Source organism: Onychomys torridus, chromosome 21 (assembly GCF_903995425.1).
Source record: "Onychomys torridus chromosome 21, mOncTor1.1, whole genome shotgun sequence".
Classification (NCBI taxonomy): Eukaryota; Metazoa; Chordata; class Mammalia; order Rodentia; family Cricetidae; genus Onychomys; species Onychomys torridus.
Window position 1 is genome coordinate 42552139 of NC_050463.1, and position 15637 is coordinate 42567775.

Here is a 15637-nt window from a genome sequence, read left to right on the forward strand (position 1 = left end):
CAGGGGACATTTGAAATTTTCAAGGGAGGAGCCGGGGAGATGGCTCAGCAAAGAGAGTACTTTCATCGGAAGCCAGGGGACCAGAGTTCAGATCATAGGACTCACGCTGGAGGAGGACCATTTTTAATGCCATCACTTGGGAAGCAGACACAGGGAATCCCTAAGACAAGATAGATAGCTAGACTACAGGAGTAGGTGAGCTCCTGGTTCACTGAGGGACCCTGCCACAACAAATGAAGAAGAGTGTCACAGAGGAAGATACCTGATAGCAATCTCTCGCTTCTACATGCATGCATACTTGCATATGCAGGACCCTCTACACGTGTGAACACACACACACAACTACACCACCAGCAACAACAGCTTTGAGCCTGTCCATGACTCCTGACTGGAGACAATTCCCAGTTTCAATGTCAGGTCAGACTTATATTCTTGTCTGTGACATAATGTTCGCGGAGTTGCGTTTTCATTAGCTGCCAGGGTATCAAACAAACACCTCCCCAAAATGAACGTGGCCCAGAAAATGAGGATTTCAATGTCATCTGATGCTCCAAGGTTTGATAAACTGTATGACAATCACCAGGGATGCACATTCCATTAGCAATTGTGATATTGAAAGATGAGATAAAATTTTCAATTCCTTCAATGTAGCTGTGTTAGTTTTCCAGATGTCGCCCGGTTTTAAGACACGTGGCTTCATTTGGCTGTTTGAAATGTAACTGGATTAAAAACACAATTCTTAAATGATGTTATTGTGACACTGTGAAACGTTGGGAACCCTTGGTCAAGAGAATTAAAGAAATGAAAAAAAGATTGAGGTCTATGCCCCCCACCCCCCGAATCTAGTGTCAAAAGTCATATTAAAGTAATAGGATGCGGTCAAGACAGCTTAATTAATGAAGGAATGGGTGGTTGGAGCCAAGGACCAATGGGCATGTGGGTGACTACCCAGCACCAATGGGCATGTGGGTGGCTACCAAGCTCTGGTGGGTATGCAAGGACTATAAAGCTCCAATGGGCACATGGTTAACGACCAAGCACCAATAGGTACCAATGAGCATGTGGGTGATGACTAAGCCCCGGTGGACATTTAGGTGGCTATGGATGTGGCACTGTATGTCAGAGCTGAGAAGGTAGATTTCTGTACCGCTTAGGAAAGGTTTAAAGCAATCAAACACAAAAATTAATTCGGAATGGATTCTTCTCCAATTTGAGTGACTAGTAGAGCTCTCAAACTTAATAAAATCAAAGCATCTGAGGACCCACTGCCCTCCTCAGGTCAGCTGATGGCAACTCTATCCACCCAGCTTCAATTGCTCAGGCTAAAATCATCGAAATTATCCTGACTGTTCCTGTAACAAACACATGCTAAAAGGCATCCAAAATCCAACTAGTACTCTTCACACCGAATGCTACACACTGGCCACCCAACACCATATTCATGCAAAGAAATGAATTTTCTTCCTCCAAGATTGCTCTTCTAGGTCTGTTATTGATGGAGCAGCCAAAGTGCTTTTTTTGAAGTAGTCAAAACTTTTTTTTTCTCCCCCAAATAGTCTGGCCAAGTCACTCATCAACTCCAAGCTTCCTTCAGTAACTTCCTGGGTGACTCCTTTATGAGCCTGCAGCCCCTTTGTGATTTCCTTTTGTAAGGTCTCAACCCCATTGGTCTCCTCGCCCTTCCTTAAGCCATGTCTGCTGCCCTGCCCAGGACCTTTGCTTGCTGGTCCCCCTTGAAACAGTTGCTAGGCAACCCACCATCAGGTCTTGACTCAAGTATCACCTTCTCAGATCTACCCAGATCGTCCCACCCACCATGAATTTCACCAGTTTATTCTGGAACTCCGGCTCTCTCCACCTGCGTTTTTTAGTTCTGCTTTTCCTTTCTTTGTAGTATGATTACCTTCTATGAAAATGTATAATGTTTTTATTACAATTTCATGTGTACATAGTCCATCTGCTTGTACTAGAATGTAGGTGCCATGAACACAAGGGGTTTTTCTACTTTAACTGATGCAACAGAAGTTTCTAAGACTGCACCAGGACACAAGACACAGAAGACACTTAATAGCAGTTAAAGCAGGGGCTCTCAACCTCCCTAATGCTGTGATCCTTCAACACAGTTCCTCATGCTGTGGAGACCCAAAACCATCAAATTATTTTTGTTGCTACGTCATAACTGGAATCTTCCTACGGTTATAATCTGCTATGTAGAATATCTGATGTGTGACCCTGTGAAGGGGTCCTTCAGCCCCTGGGTAGAGAACCCCTGAGCTAAAGAATAAAGACAGCATGAAAGAAAAAAGCTTTTCAAAAATTAGAAAATACACTTTGCAAGTATGTAGAGTTTAAACTTCAAAGCTGCCATTGATGTGAAAATCGAGTAAGAATAAGAGTTCTTTGAATGTATATAAAGATAGAAAAACATGCACCATATTCATATTGACTGTTGCTTCCTGGAACAGAGCGGAAAGGTCCTTGGGAATGAGAGAAAATGGGATGTATACTCTGCATGGAATTTTCGTGCATTGAAAGTATCCAACGATGTCTGCAAGACAGTTCAGCAGTTGAAGGCACTTGGTGCCAAGCCTGATGACCTGAGTTCAATTCCCAGGTCTTGCATGGTTGAAGGAGAGAACAGATCCTGTCTCAAGTTTTTACTGATCTCTCCACAGGCTCAAGTTTGAGCGCGCGAGCGCGCACGCGCATGCACACACACACACACACACACACACACACACACACACACGCATACAAAAATAAATGTAATTTGAATTTTTTTAAGTTTTAAGTAAAGAGTACACTATTTCTCTCTGTCTCTCTCTGTCTCTATGTCTCTCTCTGTCTCTCTCTCTCTCTCTCTCTCTCTCTCTCTCTCTCTCTCTCTCTTTGCATTTCTCTATACAAAAAAGAGATACCCAAGAAAATACACAAATTGTTAATGACTGTTCTGGTCCATAGCTTCTTTTTACCCTATGATTAATAAATGGATATGAAAATACAGTGCTGGCTCAATGCATTTTAATTAATTGAACATATTAAACTTCATCCCTAACAGTCTTCCAAACCAAGTTTGATTATTAATCATAGTGAGTGTATGTAAAGGGCTAATTCATTGCACTTTTACCCATTTAAGTAATTTAATTCTTTCTTTGCAAAATTATTGTGTGAAAATGTCAACATCATGCTGGTGACCTCAACTATTTTCTTACTTTCTACTACTAATTTTCTCATACGCTGCTGATTTTCCAAACCAGGTATTTGTTCTTTATATAATAAAAGCCTTCTTCTGCTTTTACCCCGTGGGTCATAATTATTTTTGCAGTTTATTGTTCCTCCTTTAAGAATCAATTCCTTTTTATTTTTCATTAAGTTACACCTTGTCATTCTTCATCATATACACAGTATCACCATCAAGTCGGAAACACATGTCTTCATGGAGAGAATCTAAAAAAGAGAAATTACTGTTTATTTCTAACCTAAGTTTTAGTGTATGCTGTTATGTGTTGCATTCTTTTCTTGATCTGTGGTTTTCTGTGACATGTTTAATTGTGGACTTGGATGTGTCTCCTCAGAGCTTAACTACATCCTACCTGAGGGTTCATTCATATCTTTATCCAATTTTGGAAAATTCTCGGCTGTTGCTTTCCCACCATTTCTGCCAGGTGCGTTCTGGAGGTGTACCCTGTTCCTTGTGCTTCCTTGGACGTATTCTTGCTTGAGAATGTTCTAGTAGCTAACCTTTTGCTCCACACCATCCATTAAATAACTCTGCCCCCTCAGCAACTGACAATCCCAGCTTTATCATACACTGAATGATGCATCAGGATGCATGTCTCATGACCTTTTTTGTTTTACCTGCTTATGACTGTTTCCTCAGCTATGGAACATGCTTCATGCTGACTTCACAGCTCCTTCCCTTGCAGTCTGACACAGTCCCCCGACCCCAATATTTTCCAACTACGTACAATGATGACACATGACAGGTTAAATATAAGGGTTAGCCTGGGAGAATTACCTGAAGTGAGAAAATATAAACAACATGGATACAATAATTAACACTAATTAAATGCCAAGTGTTATATCATTAGTCAGGAAAGCCTTATTGATTTTTTTTTTTTGTCAATTTTTGCAAAGAAGAGTGTTGGGAACAGAAGAGAGGAAGTGATAATCAGCCTGCAGGTGGGGGCACTAGGCAGAGGAATGGGGAGGTGTGAGGTCATCCTAGACAGAGAAAAGACATAAGAAAAGACCAAAGTTTGCAAATGCATGGCAGGTTCAAGAAGGCTGAACACCATCTCCTCAGTGGGGATATGAGACCAGTGTGGGCAGTAAGTGTCTCCTTCCGCTCAACATCCCTCAACACCAGGCTCCAGTGATCGAGAATGACCCTATCAGGGGCATTTCCTATTCAAGCCATAACATTCTATTCTCTCTCTCTCAATACTTACATCTATCTCATAATGTGAAACACGTTTAGTCCATCTCCTGGAGGCACCAGACTGTTTACAGGTTCAATGTTGTCCAGCAGCTGAAATCTAAAGTTTCTTCTGAGACTCGAGGGAAACTGTGAGCTATGATTCCCTATAATGATCTTAAAAGTAAATTGCATTTTGAGAGCCAGGAACAAAATATTCTGGTTTGAATATGAACTGCCTCACGTGGGCTCATGTTTTGAACATTTTGTTTACATTGGGTGGTACTGTTGTTTGAAGCTGTGGAAACTTTAGAGAATAGGACCTTGCTGGAGAAGGTACATCACTGGTGTGGTTGTATCCCCCATCTCTCTGCTTACTGTTCAGCATGGCATGATGGTTTTTCTCTGCCATGATAATGTTCTAGCTAAGTCTGTGGGGGCAAGAAACCATGAACTAAACCCTCTGAAACCGTGAGCATCCTTCTAAGTTGTTCTCCTAGGTATTTTAGTCATGGCAACACAAAAATAGCTAACACATGCCTTAGCTCCCTGTTTCTCTAAATGGAATATGGAGCGTTTGTAAAAGGAGATTAAGTTAAAATGAGACCACTCCAACTGGCTGGATCTAACTTGACTAGTGTCAAAAGAAAAGGAAATTTGAGCACAAAACAAAGAGGTCAGGAAAGTGAGTGCTCAGAGGGGAAGACTATTTGAGGACAAGGTGAGAAAGCAGGAATTGATAGCCAAGGAAAGAAGCCCAGGACAAAAGAGCCTTAATTTTGAACTCCTAGACTTCAGACCCATGAGGAAACAAACTGTTGTCAAAGCATCCCTCTCTGCCATAGTTTGTCTTGGAAGCCCTAGAAAACTAATATAACATGATATGAAATTGGATGGGAAAAAGAGTGGAAAATGTATCAGTATTTTCTCTCGTCTCATTGATTCATTCCATAAGAAGATAGTGACTAGATTATTTATGGGGTTTCATCCTCTGACTTCTGGGGGCTTACTACACAAAGGAACTGTCATATGACCTTGGGAGCATTTCTTTCTAACTGGAATGTAGAAGAGCAGCCATGTGACACTGGTCGGCATAGGTAGGTTCTGCAGTGAAATCCAGAAATACGACCAAGGTTGAGGTTGTCTGACTGCTTTTCTTTTCCTGATTTCAATTTCCTCTGAATATAAGTATAACAATAAGTAATAACTACCTCATAATGTTATTGTGTGCACTCAATAAAATGGTAGTATAAAAGGCTTTATAGATAGCAAGCTATTATTAGTTGACCACTAACATTATCTAGTTCCAGGTAAATTATTTCTCACGGAGTCTCATTTTAAACCCTTCTTGTTGTTAAATGTCTGGGACACCTGGTTGTACTGCTTAAACTGAATTGTAATTTGTTGCGTTAGACATGATTATCCCAAAGGAGGCTCTTGAGTAGGCTTTCCATTTCAACCTTAGTCCTGTGACTTCAAAGCTGTTGGTTGTAGACAAAAAGGAAAATTACCGCCCCCGCTCCTCTGGCCCCAGTGAGAGGCAGGCAGATGTGAATTTACTACCTTCTGTGGCCTGCCTTCGATCTACCAGAGGCAAATGGGATGAAAGAGAAAAGAGACAGAGAATAGAACCTGAAAGGAGAAAATAGCTACGATTATGCCTACCGGATTTAATACCCATCTGATGGCAGGTGTTTATAATAGTCTCACATAAGTTCGTCAATGAAGGTATCAGTGACCATATAGAAATAAAGGAAACACATGTTGTTAAGTTAGACAACCCCTAAATTGGCTCAGATGATGAGAGGTGGAGCCGAGATTTGAACTTGAAAAGTAGAAGCAAAGATGAGAAAGAAGGGGAGGAGACTGAAGAGGAACAAAAAAAGGTGGGGAGGAAAAGAGGGGAGGAACGGAGAAAGATATGGAGAGCATGGGGGGAGGAGGGGAGGGTGAACAGAAAGAAGGACAGAGGAAGAAAACGGCAGATGGCTGTGGATCTAAATGGCAGGGAGGAAGTGTTTTAGAGGACATTTGACTCTCCATCTTAGGAACATGGTCCAGGAGAAGCCATCTATTTTCCACTGCCAAGACCTTCCATTGTGCCTGAGATGTCCTTGTCACCAAGATTTGACACTTGGAATTCACTTCTACTCCTTCTCAGAGCAAACTCCTCCCAGATGACAATCCTTAATCCCAGCACTCGGGAGGCCAAGACAGGCAGATCTCTGAGTTCCAGGCCAACCTGGTCTACAGAGTGAGTTCCAGGACAGGCAGGGCTACACAGAGAAAGCCTGTCTCAAAAAAAAAAAAAAAAAAAAACTGAAGAGAAATAAAGAAAGTCTGTTCCTTTAGAAATAATCTATGATGGGATCTAAGAAAACTTTGCAATGAAATGATATCTAGGAAAAAAAAATATCTAAGGTTCTTGAAGCTCCCGAGGCACAAATTGAGCCCTGAATATTCAGGGCAAATGATCAAGGCCTGTATTAAATGCTGGCTATAGTGCAAATCCACAGTACTTGCATATTCGATTGCAGCTTTGGTTTGGGAGTTTAAAAGTCAAGGCTGGAGAGATGTCTCAGCAGTTAAGAGTGCTGCCAGCTCTTCCAGAGGACCTGGGTTCAATTCCCAGCACCCACATGGTAGCTCACAACTGTCTGTAACTCCAGTTCCAGGGTACCTGATACCTTCACACCAATGCATGTAAAACAAAATTAAATAAATGATTTTTTAAAAATCAAGAAAAAGTTAAAGAGCTTTTTTTTTTTCCCAACAAAAAACAAAGTTTTGCCAGAAAAATGATAGGGGTAAAGAAAAAGGAGAATCAATACAAAACACTAAATGAAACATTGAAGAAAAAAATAGGTCAGTAGTCACAGGGAATGTAAAAGGCTTGATGGACAGAAGTCTACACCTTGACAAGATGAATGAAGTTACATGAAGATTACAGAAAGAACTATCGCAAAATGTAACACACAATGGCATTTGCCCTGCAAAGCACATAGCTAAAATAAGCAAATGGGTGTAGAATGTGGAGTACTAAGTTTCTCAGTGTTGGAAAGAAATTGTAGATAAACAGAGACCATAATGCATCCTGTGGTCCCAGGTTAGAATGAACCTATCAGAATACCAGAAAATAGAGACAAGTGTGTGTGTGTGTGTGTGTGTGTGTGTGTGTGTGTGTGTGTGTGTGTGTGTGTGTGTGTGTAGAGAGAGAGAGAGAGAGGAGAGAGAGAGACAGAGAGAGACAGAGACAGAGAGACAGAGAGAGATCAACAACAGCTTAGAAGAGCCAAAAAGATATCAGATAAGAGAGTTTTAACAATTTTAAACAAATCAGAACAGAACTTTCACAGGATTTAAATGATTCAAACATTAAAATATGGGGGAAAAACAAAGTCAAATGCAATACAAAAGACAAAGATAAACCAGGATACAGGAAAACTTTCTCATTCTACTACCACTACTTACACGGCTAACGTGGGGCTGGAGAGATGGCTCAGTGGTTAAGAGCACTGGCTGCTGGGTTAAGTTTTCAGCATCCACATCACATGATGGCGCCTAACCATCAGTCACTCCAGTTCTAGAGAATCCAAAGCCCTCTTGTGGCCTCCATGTGCATCAGACATGCACATGATGCACATATGTAATATATGCAGGCACAACACTCAGACATAAAATAAAAACAAATAAACCTTTTGTAAAATGACACAACTTGAGTAATTTGGACATGTTTTCTTTTGATTTTGGATCAGAGATTAACAAATACATGGGAAGGATAAAGCAGAGAGACAGGAAATTAACTGTGATCCCTACCTTGTAGGTCAGTAGCTAAAGGACAGTCATTTAATAAACAGGGATGGGCCCTTTTGATTAGTTTTTACAAAACATAAAAATAAGAAGAACTTAGATTTGTCTATGTCATGTCCTATATTGAAGCATATTCATGTAAGTTAAAGGCATTACGTGAAAAACAAAACCAGACAGTGTACATGGACAGAGAAGGATATTATTATAATGCTGAGGTCATTTATACATCTAATAACCCAGAGAATTGATAGAGTATGGTGATATGAATATCACAAAGGCAATGTTTAGCCAACAAAAGCTTGACAAAGCTTCTTTGCTTAAAAGTATAAGTTAATATGTTGATAAACATCATGATAAGATTGTAATAAAGTGAACAACTGAGTTCTCAAGTTATGAGATTTATGAAACTGGAGGCTGGCGTGTTTTCCCATCCTGTAAATAATAGCTATGCCATTATAGCTGCATGTTTTATGAAGCTATGTTAGCTTATTAATTGTGTGGTGGTTAACTAAAGCTGGCACGGTTTCTGCCTTCTCAGAACAAAGTCTTAATCTTTGGAGTAATGACCTCCCTTTTAATGAGCAGGATGTGGGCATCCACCACACACCAGGACTTACACCCAACAGGTCCTGTACTTCCTTCCTCTGATCCAGCTACTAAAAAAGTGACCACATGCTCCTATTACCCACAGCAGTCAAAGCCTAATCATTAATAATGTCTTAGTTAAGTTTTTTCTACTGCTGTGATAAAATACTTTGACAAACAAACAAACAAAAAAGCAACTTTGGCAAGAAAGGATTTATAGGGTTTATTTCCGCTCGAAACTCTAAGTAACAGTCTAGCATTATGGGATGTCACAGTGGCAAGGGTTCAAGACAGTTGGTCATATTGTATTTACAGCCAAGAAGCAGGAACAAATTAGTGAACACACACTTGTGCCCAGTTCACTCTTTCTCAGGTTTGGATCTTCAGCCCAAGGAATGGTGTCAACACAGTGAACAGATCACCCCTTGCTTAACATAATCAAGATAATCCCCCACAGATACTCCCACAGTACAACCTGATTTCTCTCGGTCCTTCATGGAGATTCCCTTTCCAGGCAATGCTACATTGTGTCAAATCGACAATTAAAGCTAACCATCACAAGCAGTGTCCCCTTTGAGAAGAATCCCAGCCACTTAGCCACCATCAGTCCCTTCTGTCATTTGCTAGTATGCTTTATGGACCTGGAAGTCATCAACAAACCCTGGCCAAAACCTCATAGTTCCATGAAGAAATTACTTCCTTTGGTTAAAATAACATCTGTCATTCCCCTTGAGTGTGTGCATAAGTAATTTTTTCAGGTGTTCATGTGATGTGTAAAAATATGTATGTGCTTTCATGTACAACATGTCTGTGAAATCATTTTAAAAATGACTAATCTCAAGGCTGGAGAGATGGCTCAGTGGGCACCCACATGGCAGCTCACAACTGATTATGAGTCCAGTTCCAAGGCACCTGATACCTTCACACCAATGCACATAAAATAAATGAAAAATAAGTTTGTTTGTTTGTTTGTTTTTCAATGACTAATCTCAGCACAGTGGCACATATCTTTAATCCCAGTGCTTGGGAGGCAGAAGCAAGTTCAAGGCCAGCCTGGTCTGCATAGTGAGTTCCAGTTTGGCTGTGGTGGCGCATGCCTTTAATGTCAGCACTTGGGAGGCAGAAGTAAGTGGATCTCTTTGAGTTTTAGGTCAGCGTGGTCTACAGAACAAGTTCCAAGACAGCCAGAGCTACACAGAGAAACCCTGTCTCAAAAAATAAGAAAGAAAGAAAGAAAGAAAGAAAGAAAGAAAGAAAGAAAGAAAGAAAGAAAGAAAGAAAGAAAGGAATGGCTTCCCTTTGAAGCCTTGTAGCAATGAGACCTGGATAATCCATTTGAGTCTGACCGCTATGATGTCCTACCTAGATGATACGCAGTAATATATACATAAATTCTGCTTCTGTGCACTTAGAGTTACTAATGAAATTACATAAGATGGTGAACTTCTAGCATTTAATTACTAATATTGACCATGACCTAGATCTTATGCTTGATCCTTCAGACACATTTTCAATAATATCATGTCATTGATAAGAACTGAAGTCCTTCCTGGCAAGTCAGATCTCCCCTACGGAGAAGAGCGTTTCCATAGAGGAGCTCTGGGAACTGCCTATAGAGTCTCTCCTCTGGCTTCCTCGTCACTCACTTGCAAGGGGAAATCGAATATTGTTAACTATATACTGCTTTAAGTTAGCTAACCCCAGGGCTAGTTTTTCAAGAGATGTTTCCGGCTTGGTAAGAGAAACGCAAGGCAACGTCTAATTACCCTGTTCTACAAATGGGAAACTAAAGGCTCAGCCAGCAGAAAGCGATTGTCCACGTCTACACTAGCCAAGGCGGAGCTAGGATCCGAACTTCAGGCCTGCTAGTCTCTGCTCTTTTCACTCTAGCATAGTGCCACGGGCGCCACCTCATCCACTCCCATGGCCAATGGAAGGAGACAGGATGGTATGTGACTATCCAACTCCACCAGCTGGTAGTCGACAGAATGAGTCTGTGGCCCATAGCCCGTTCTCTGAATGCCAAGGACAGGCTTACAGATGCTTGCATGCTTCATCTTCGCTCTGTGTTCCAAAGTCTGTCTTCCAACGATAAGAAATGCCTAAATTAAATTATAGAATTACTCTTACATTGATCGTACTCCAGCTCCAGTTCTTAAAGATGTGAATTCATTCAATTTGGATGATTTAGGAAAAACAGTATAGTATCATAGAAGGAACGCAGAATTTGGATTTGCATCCTGGCCTCCACCACTCACAAGCTGGATGAGAGGAGACAAGTCACACAAGCTCCCAAGCATTGGGTTCTTCATATGGGAAGCATGTACGATGGTGTATAATTCAGAGGACACTGCCAGGGACCAAAGGATAAAATGCAAACGAGTTGCCCAGTACGCTGCCTGATAGACGCTTCAGAGCTGTCAACACCCGTTTATAACCAATTACCGTCATTTTAGCATCCTTAATCTCTTACACAGAAAACAAGGCTCTTAAAGGAACAAAATCAGAAAAACAGAAACAGATCCCGTCATGTAAGGAATCTTCACATATGGCAAAAGATACATGAAAGAGCATAGTGAAAAGAAGGGCAAATTATAAACTTACGTATCATAGAAAGATTAAATGAGGTTACAGCCTCATCACAAATATCAGCCTTCTGAACCCAAATGTCAAAATCAAAAATTGTAAAATTTTGGAAGACCATACAGGGGCGAACATGTCTGGCTTTAGCATTAAATAAGAATTTCTCCAGCAAGAATGTAATCTTAACTATAAATTGGGACTGATGAATTTTACAGGAATAAAAATGTAAAAATTCCGTCCTGAAGGTTTTTAAAGAATCGATAAACTAGACAAGGACTCTCATGGCAGACCAAGTTGGCTGGATGAGAATCTATATAAATAAAATCTAAAAATCAAAGTGAGAATCAGACAAATCAATAGAAAAATAAGCAGTCTGAAAGGGGAAATCCAAGAAGAGCAAAACCATATATGATCAATAAAGATATGAAGCTATGTACAAGTTCGTCCTTAATCAGGAGAATACAAATAAGGTTTACAATGATAGTTTTTGTCAACCAGAAAGGCAGCAAATGACCTAAGAAGTTACACACACACACACACACACACACACACACACACACACACACACACACGAGAAAAACAATGGGGATCATGGCTTTCTCATCATGCTAACATAGTAATTTGGGAAGATCTCATCAAGTTTAACTCATGAATAGTTTCTGGTGGTGCAATTACATTCCTACACAAAAAATCAAAATTATTGCACATGTGCACAGGAGACCTCTACAAGAATGTTTATAGATCACATATACAGTAAGCAAAATAGCAGAAACAAATTATCAGTCAGTGTCCATCAAGGAACAAAGTCGCTGCACAGGAATTGGAAGAGAAAACGTTAAGCGCTAATAAGATACTGCCACCAAGGGACCTGACTAAAAGCCACCACCCCTGGTGCTGACTGAGCATAGATGAAGTGAAATGCAGATTGAGGCTTCAATGGAGCTGTCTGAGCTGTAACCCGCTGGGTGGGAGAGAAGTCCATGAGAGGACTTTAATAGTCCTCTACTCTTTGAGATGCCAACGGCAACTGCCTCTGATGAGGCGCTGTGTTTGGCATAAAGTGCAAAGCCAAAAAGGGATCCATGGGAAGCTTCCCATAGAGAGACTGTCTGTCTTGCTGCTTCCTGATTCTGTGGACCTCCATGCACTGCTAGACCCCGGCGCTGGAGAATACATGGATGAAGTAAAGACTGTCCATAAACAACAAGGGAGGAAAGCCCGTCTTCCTCACTAGGAACATGCTGTCTGTTCTGATGAAGGTGAAGTGTTCACAGCCTCATCCTCATTATGAACAGGCATTGGAGGGTGATCCGAAAACAAAGGCAACACATGTGTGGCTGATTCGAAGATGCCTATCCAGGAGAAAAATGACGATATGCCTATCATGGAATATTATGACTGTAACTACAAAGAAGATGACCGTAGGTGACACAATGTTGACAAGTAAGAGAGACAAGCATGAGATGACTCAGTGGTGAAGAATGCTTGCTGCTCTTCCAGAGGTCCCGATTTCAGTTCCCAGCATCCATGTCAGTCAGCTCTTAATTTGTAACTTCTGCTGAAAGGGATCTGATGCCTTCTTCCAGCCTCCAAGGTCACCTGCACACATGTGGCATTCACTACTTATACAGGCACACCACATGAAGTTTTTAAGGAATAATCATTTTTTTTAAAGATTGAAAAGCAGATAGAATCATGGAGACTGCTGAGATCATTGCAACTTTGTGGAATCTTCTTGCTTCCAGAGTTGAGTGGTGGTTCATGCATGTTTACGGTATTATTATATTGCATCATTGCAATACATAAAATGAATGTCATATGTGACACTGAGACTGCATAGTAAACAGTGTGAACTTCAGTCTGAGCATGCCACTCCAGTCCATCTACATGAGGTATCAAACATATCTTTTTTAAAAAATGAAAATTAGGGAGGGGTAAGATGACTGGGTAGGTAAATGAGCTATACAAGGCCTGGCTACCTCAGTTCAATTCCTGGAACCTACACAAGAGTGGAAGGAGAAGACCAAATCCACAAAGTTGTTCTCTGATTTACACACACACACACACACACACACACACACACACACACACACACACTAAACATTTAAAATTAAAATTAAATAATTCAAATAATAACTTAGAAACGTTCGCATTATTGCTTTTACTCTTTTAAACAGCAAATAAATAATTCAGAGTAAACACCTGTCTCCATTTCTCTGGTATTATCTAAAGCAATGCTTCTCAATGTGCCTGACTGCCAAGGACCAGTCACCTAGCTTGCTTTTCTGCTGTTCCCATGCCATGTCATGCTGTTACTTCTGCATCTGGAGTCTATTTGATGACATTAACCATGGGGTCTTGAAAGACAATGTTAAATCTCTATAAAGCTTCTTGATGTTTTCTCTCTGGTCCTACACATAGCTAGACTAGACCGCGGGGCTGGTTGCTCCCATCCCCATTCCAAACTCGATCCTACATTAAAAGCATGAACTTCCAAGGCAGGTGAGCTTAGGTCTGAACTCTTGCTCTGCGGCCCACTGCCTGCTTGAATGAACAAGTTATTCTACTTCCCCAAGCCTGAGTTCCTTTGTCTCCCAAATGCAAAGGTAAACAATCAGAGAGGAAAGTCACAGGTCTGGAGGACAGGCTGGACTCCATCATAATAAGGCAAGCACACACACTGGGGCATTATGCGTGGAGGCTGAGCCGCTGAGAATGGAGCCCGAGTTCTCTTTCCAAGATGGAACAGAGCAAACGAAGATTGCAGTAGAGCCTGACCCAGAGCAAGTCTTCAGAAATAATATTTATAATTATGACTTGGCTCAGTCTTAATGCTGTTCGTGATTGCTTTTGTTGAATTGCTGTTATTTTCAATCTGACATGACTTCTTATCTCTGTTTCTCTTTTCTAATGTGATAATACAGTGAAAACTCTCTCAGAGGGAAATGAAGGTTTCTATCAAAGATTCATTTTGTTCTGTGTGTGTATGTGTTTGTCTGTATATATATGTATATGTACATATGTGTGTATGTATGTGTGTATATGTGTGTGTGTGGTATATGTGTGTGTGTATGTGTGTGTCTATGTGTGTGTGTGTGGTGTGTGTGCTTCTGACCATATGAATGTAGGTGTCTGCACAGCCCAGAGGAGAGTGTTGTATCCTCTGGAGCTGGAATCATAGGCATTTGTGAGCTACCCTGCCAAACGTGGATACTGGGCTATGAACTCTAGCTTTGGAAGAAGATCAAGTCATCTTAACCACTCAGCCACCCCTCTTGCCTTCAAACTACAATTTTCATGTGGGGGAAAAAAAAGACCAAAGATTTAACTTCGATATTCTTCCATCATTTAGCAATGCATTGTGGGGTGTTTTTATATGCCAGAGCCATGTCGTTTCCTGATGACAGAGGACAAACAAGGCACAGCCTGCATTCTCATTGATCCCACAGCCTGAGGCCCTGGGAGAGAGAGATTCCACAGTGCTGGCAACCTGACAAGTGCTTGAACACAGGGCCGGACGTCAGCTCGAAGGCAGCTCCAAGGAAGAACCGCCCGGGAGTAGAACAAAAGAGTCTTCCAGGATGCAGTGATCCCGGTAGACCTGAGTCATAAAACAGGAGTGACACTTTCAACCATCCAAATGTAATGGGTCCATGTCTCCCAGTATATGCTTCTGTGTGTTCACAGAGAGTAACACCAAGAGGAAAAAAAAAAAAAAAAACGGGCATAGCTCAGAGGCAAAACGGATTGCAGAGGCCTACGGGTGCCCATGGTAATCAGTAACCTGTGGGTCAAATGACTCTTTGACAGGGGTTGCCTAAGATGGTGAGAAAACATACATATTTATTACGATCCATAACAGCAGCGAAATTACAGTTATGAAGCAGCAAGAAAATAATTTTTTGGTTGGGGGTCACCACAACATGAAGAACTGTATGAAAGGGTCGTAGCATTAGGAAGGTTGAGATCCACAGAGCTAAGGGAAGTACTGCCCTGAAGGGGACATTTGTAGTTGTTATAACTCTGGCCTAATATCACTCTGCTGCAGAGCACCCTAGGTAGTAAACTTCCCATAATAGATATGAAAGTGCAACAAAGGAGAAACTGCGTGAACTGGAAGACAAGAATGTTTCCTTCCAGAGTGAAGAAAGTCCATTATTTAAAGACACATGGGGGTTGGGGATTTAGCTCAGTGGTAGGGCGCTTGCCTAGCAAGCGCAAGGCCCTGGGTTCGATCCTCAG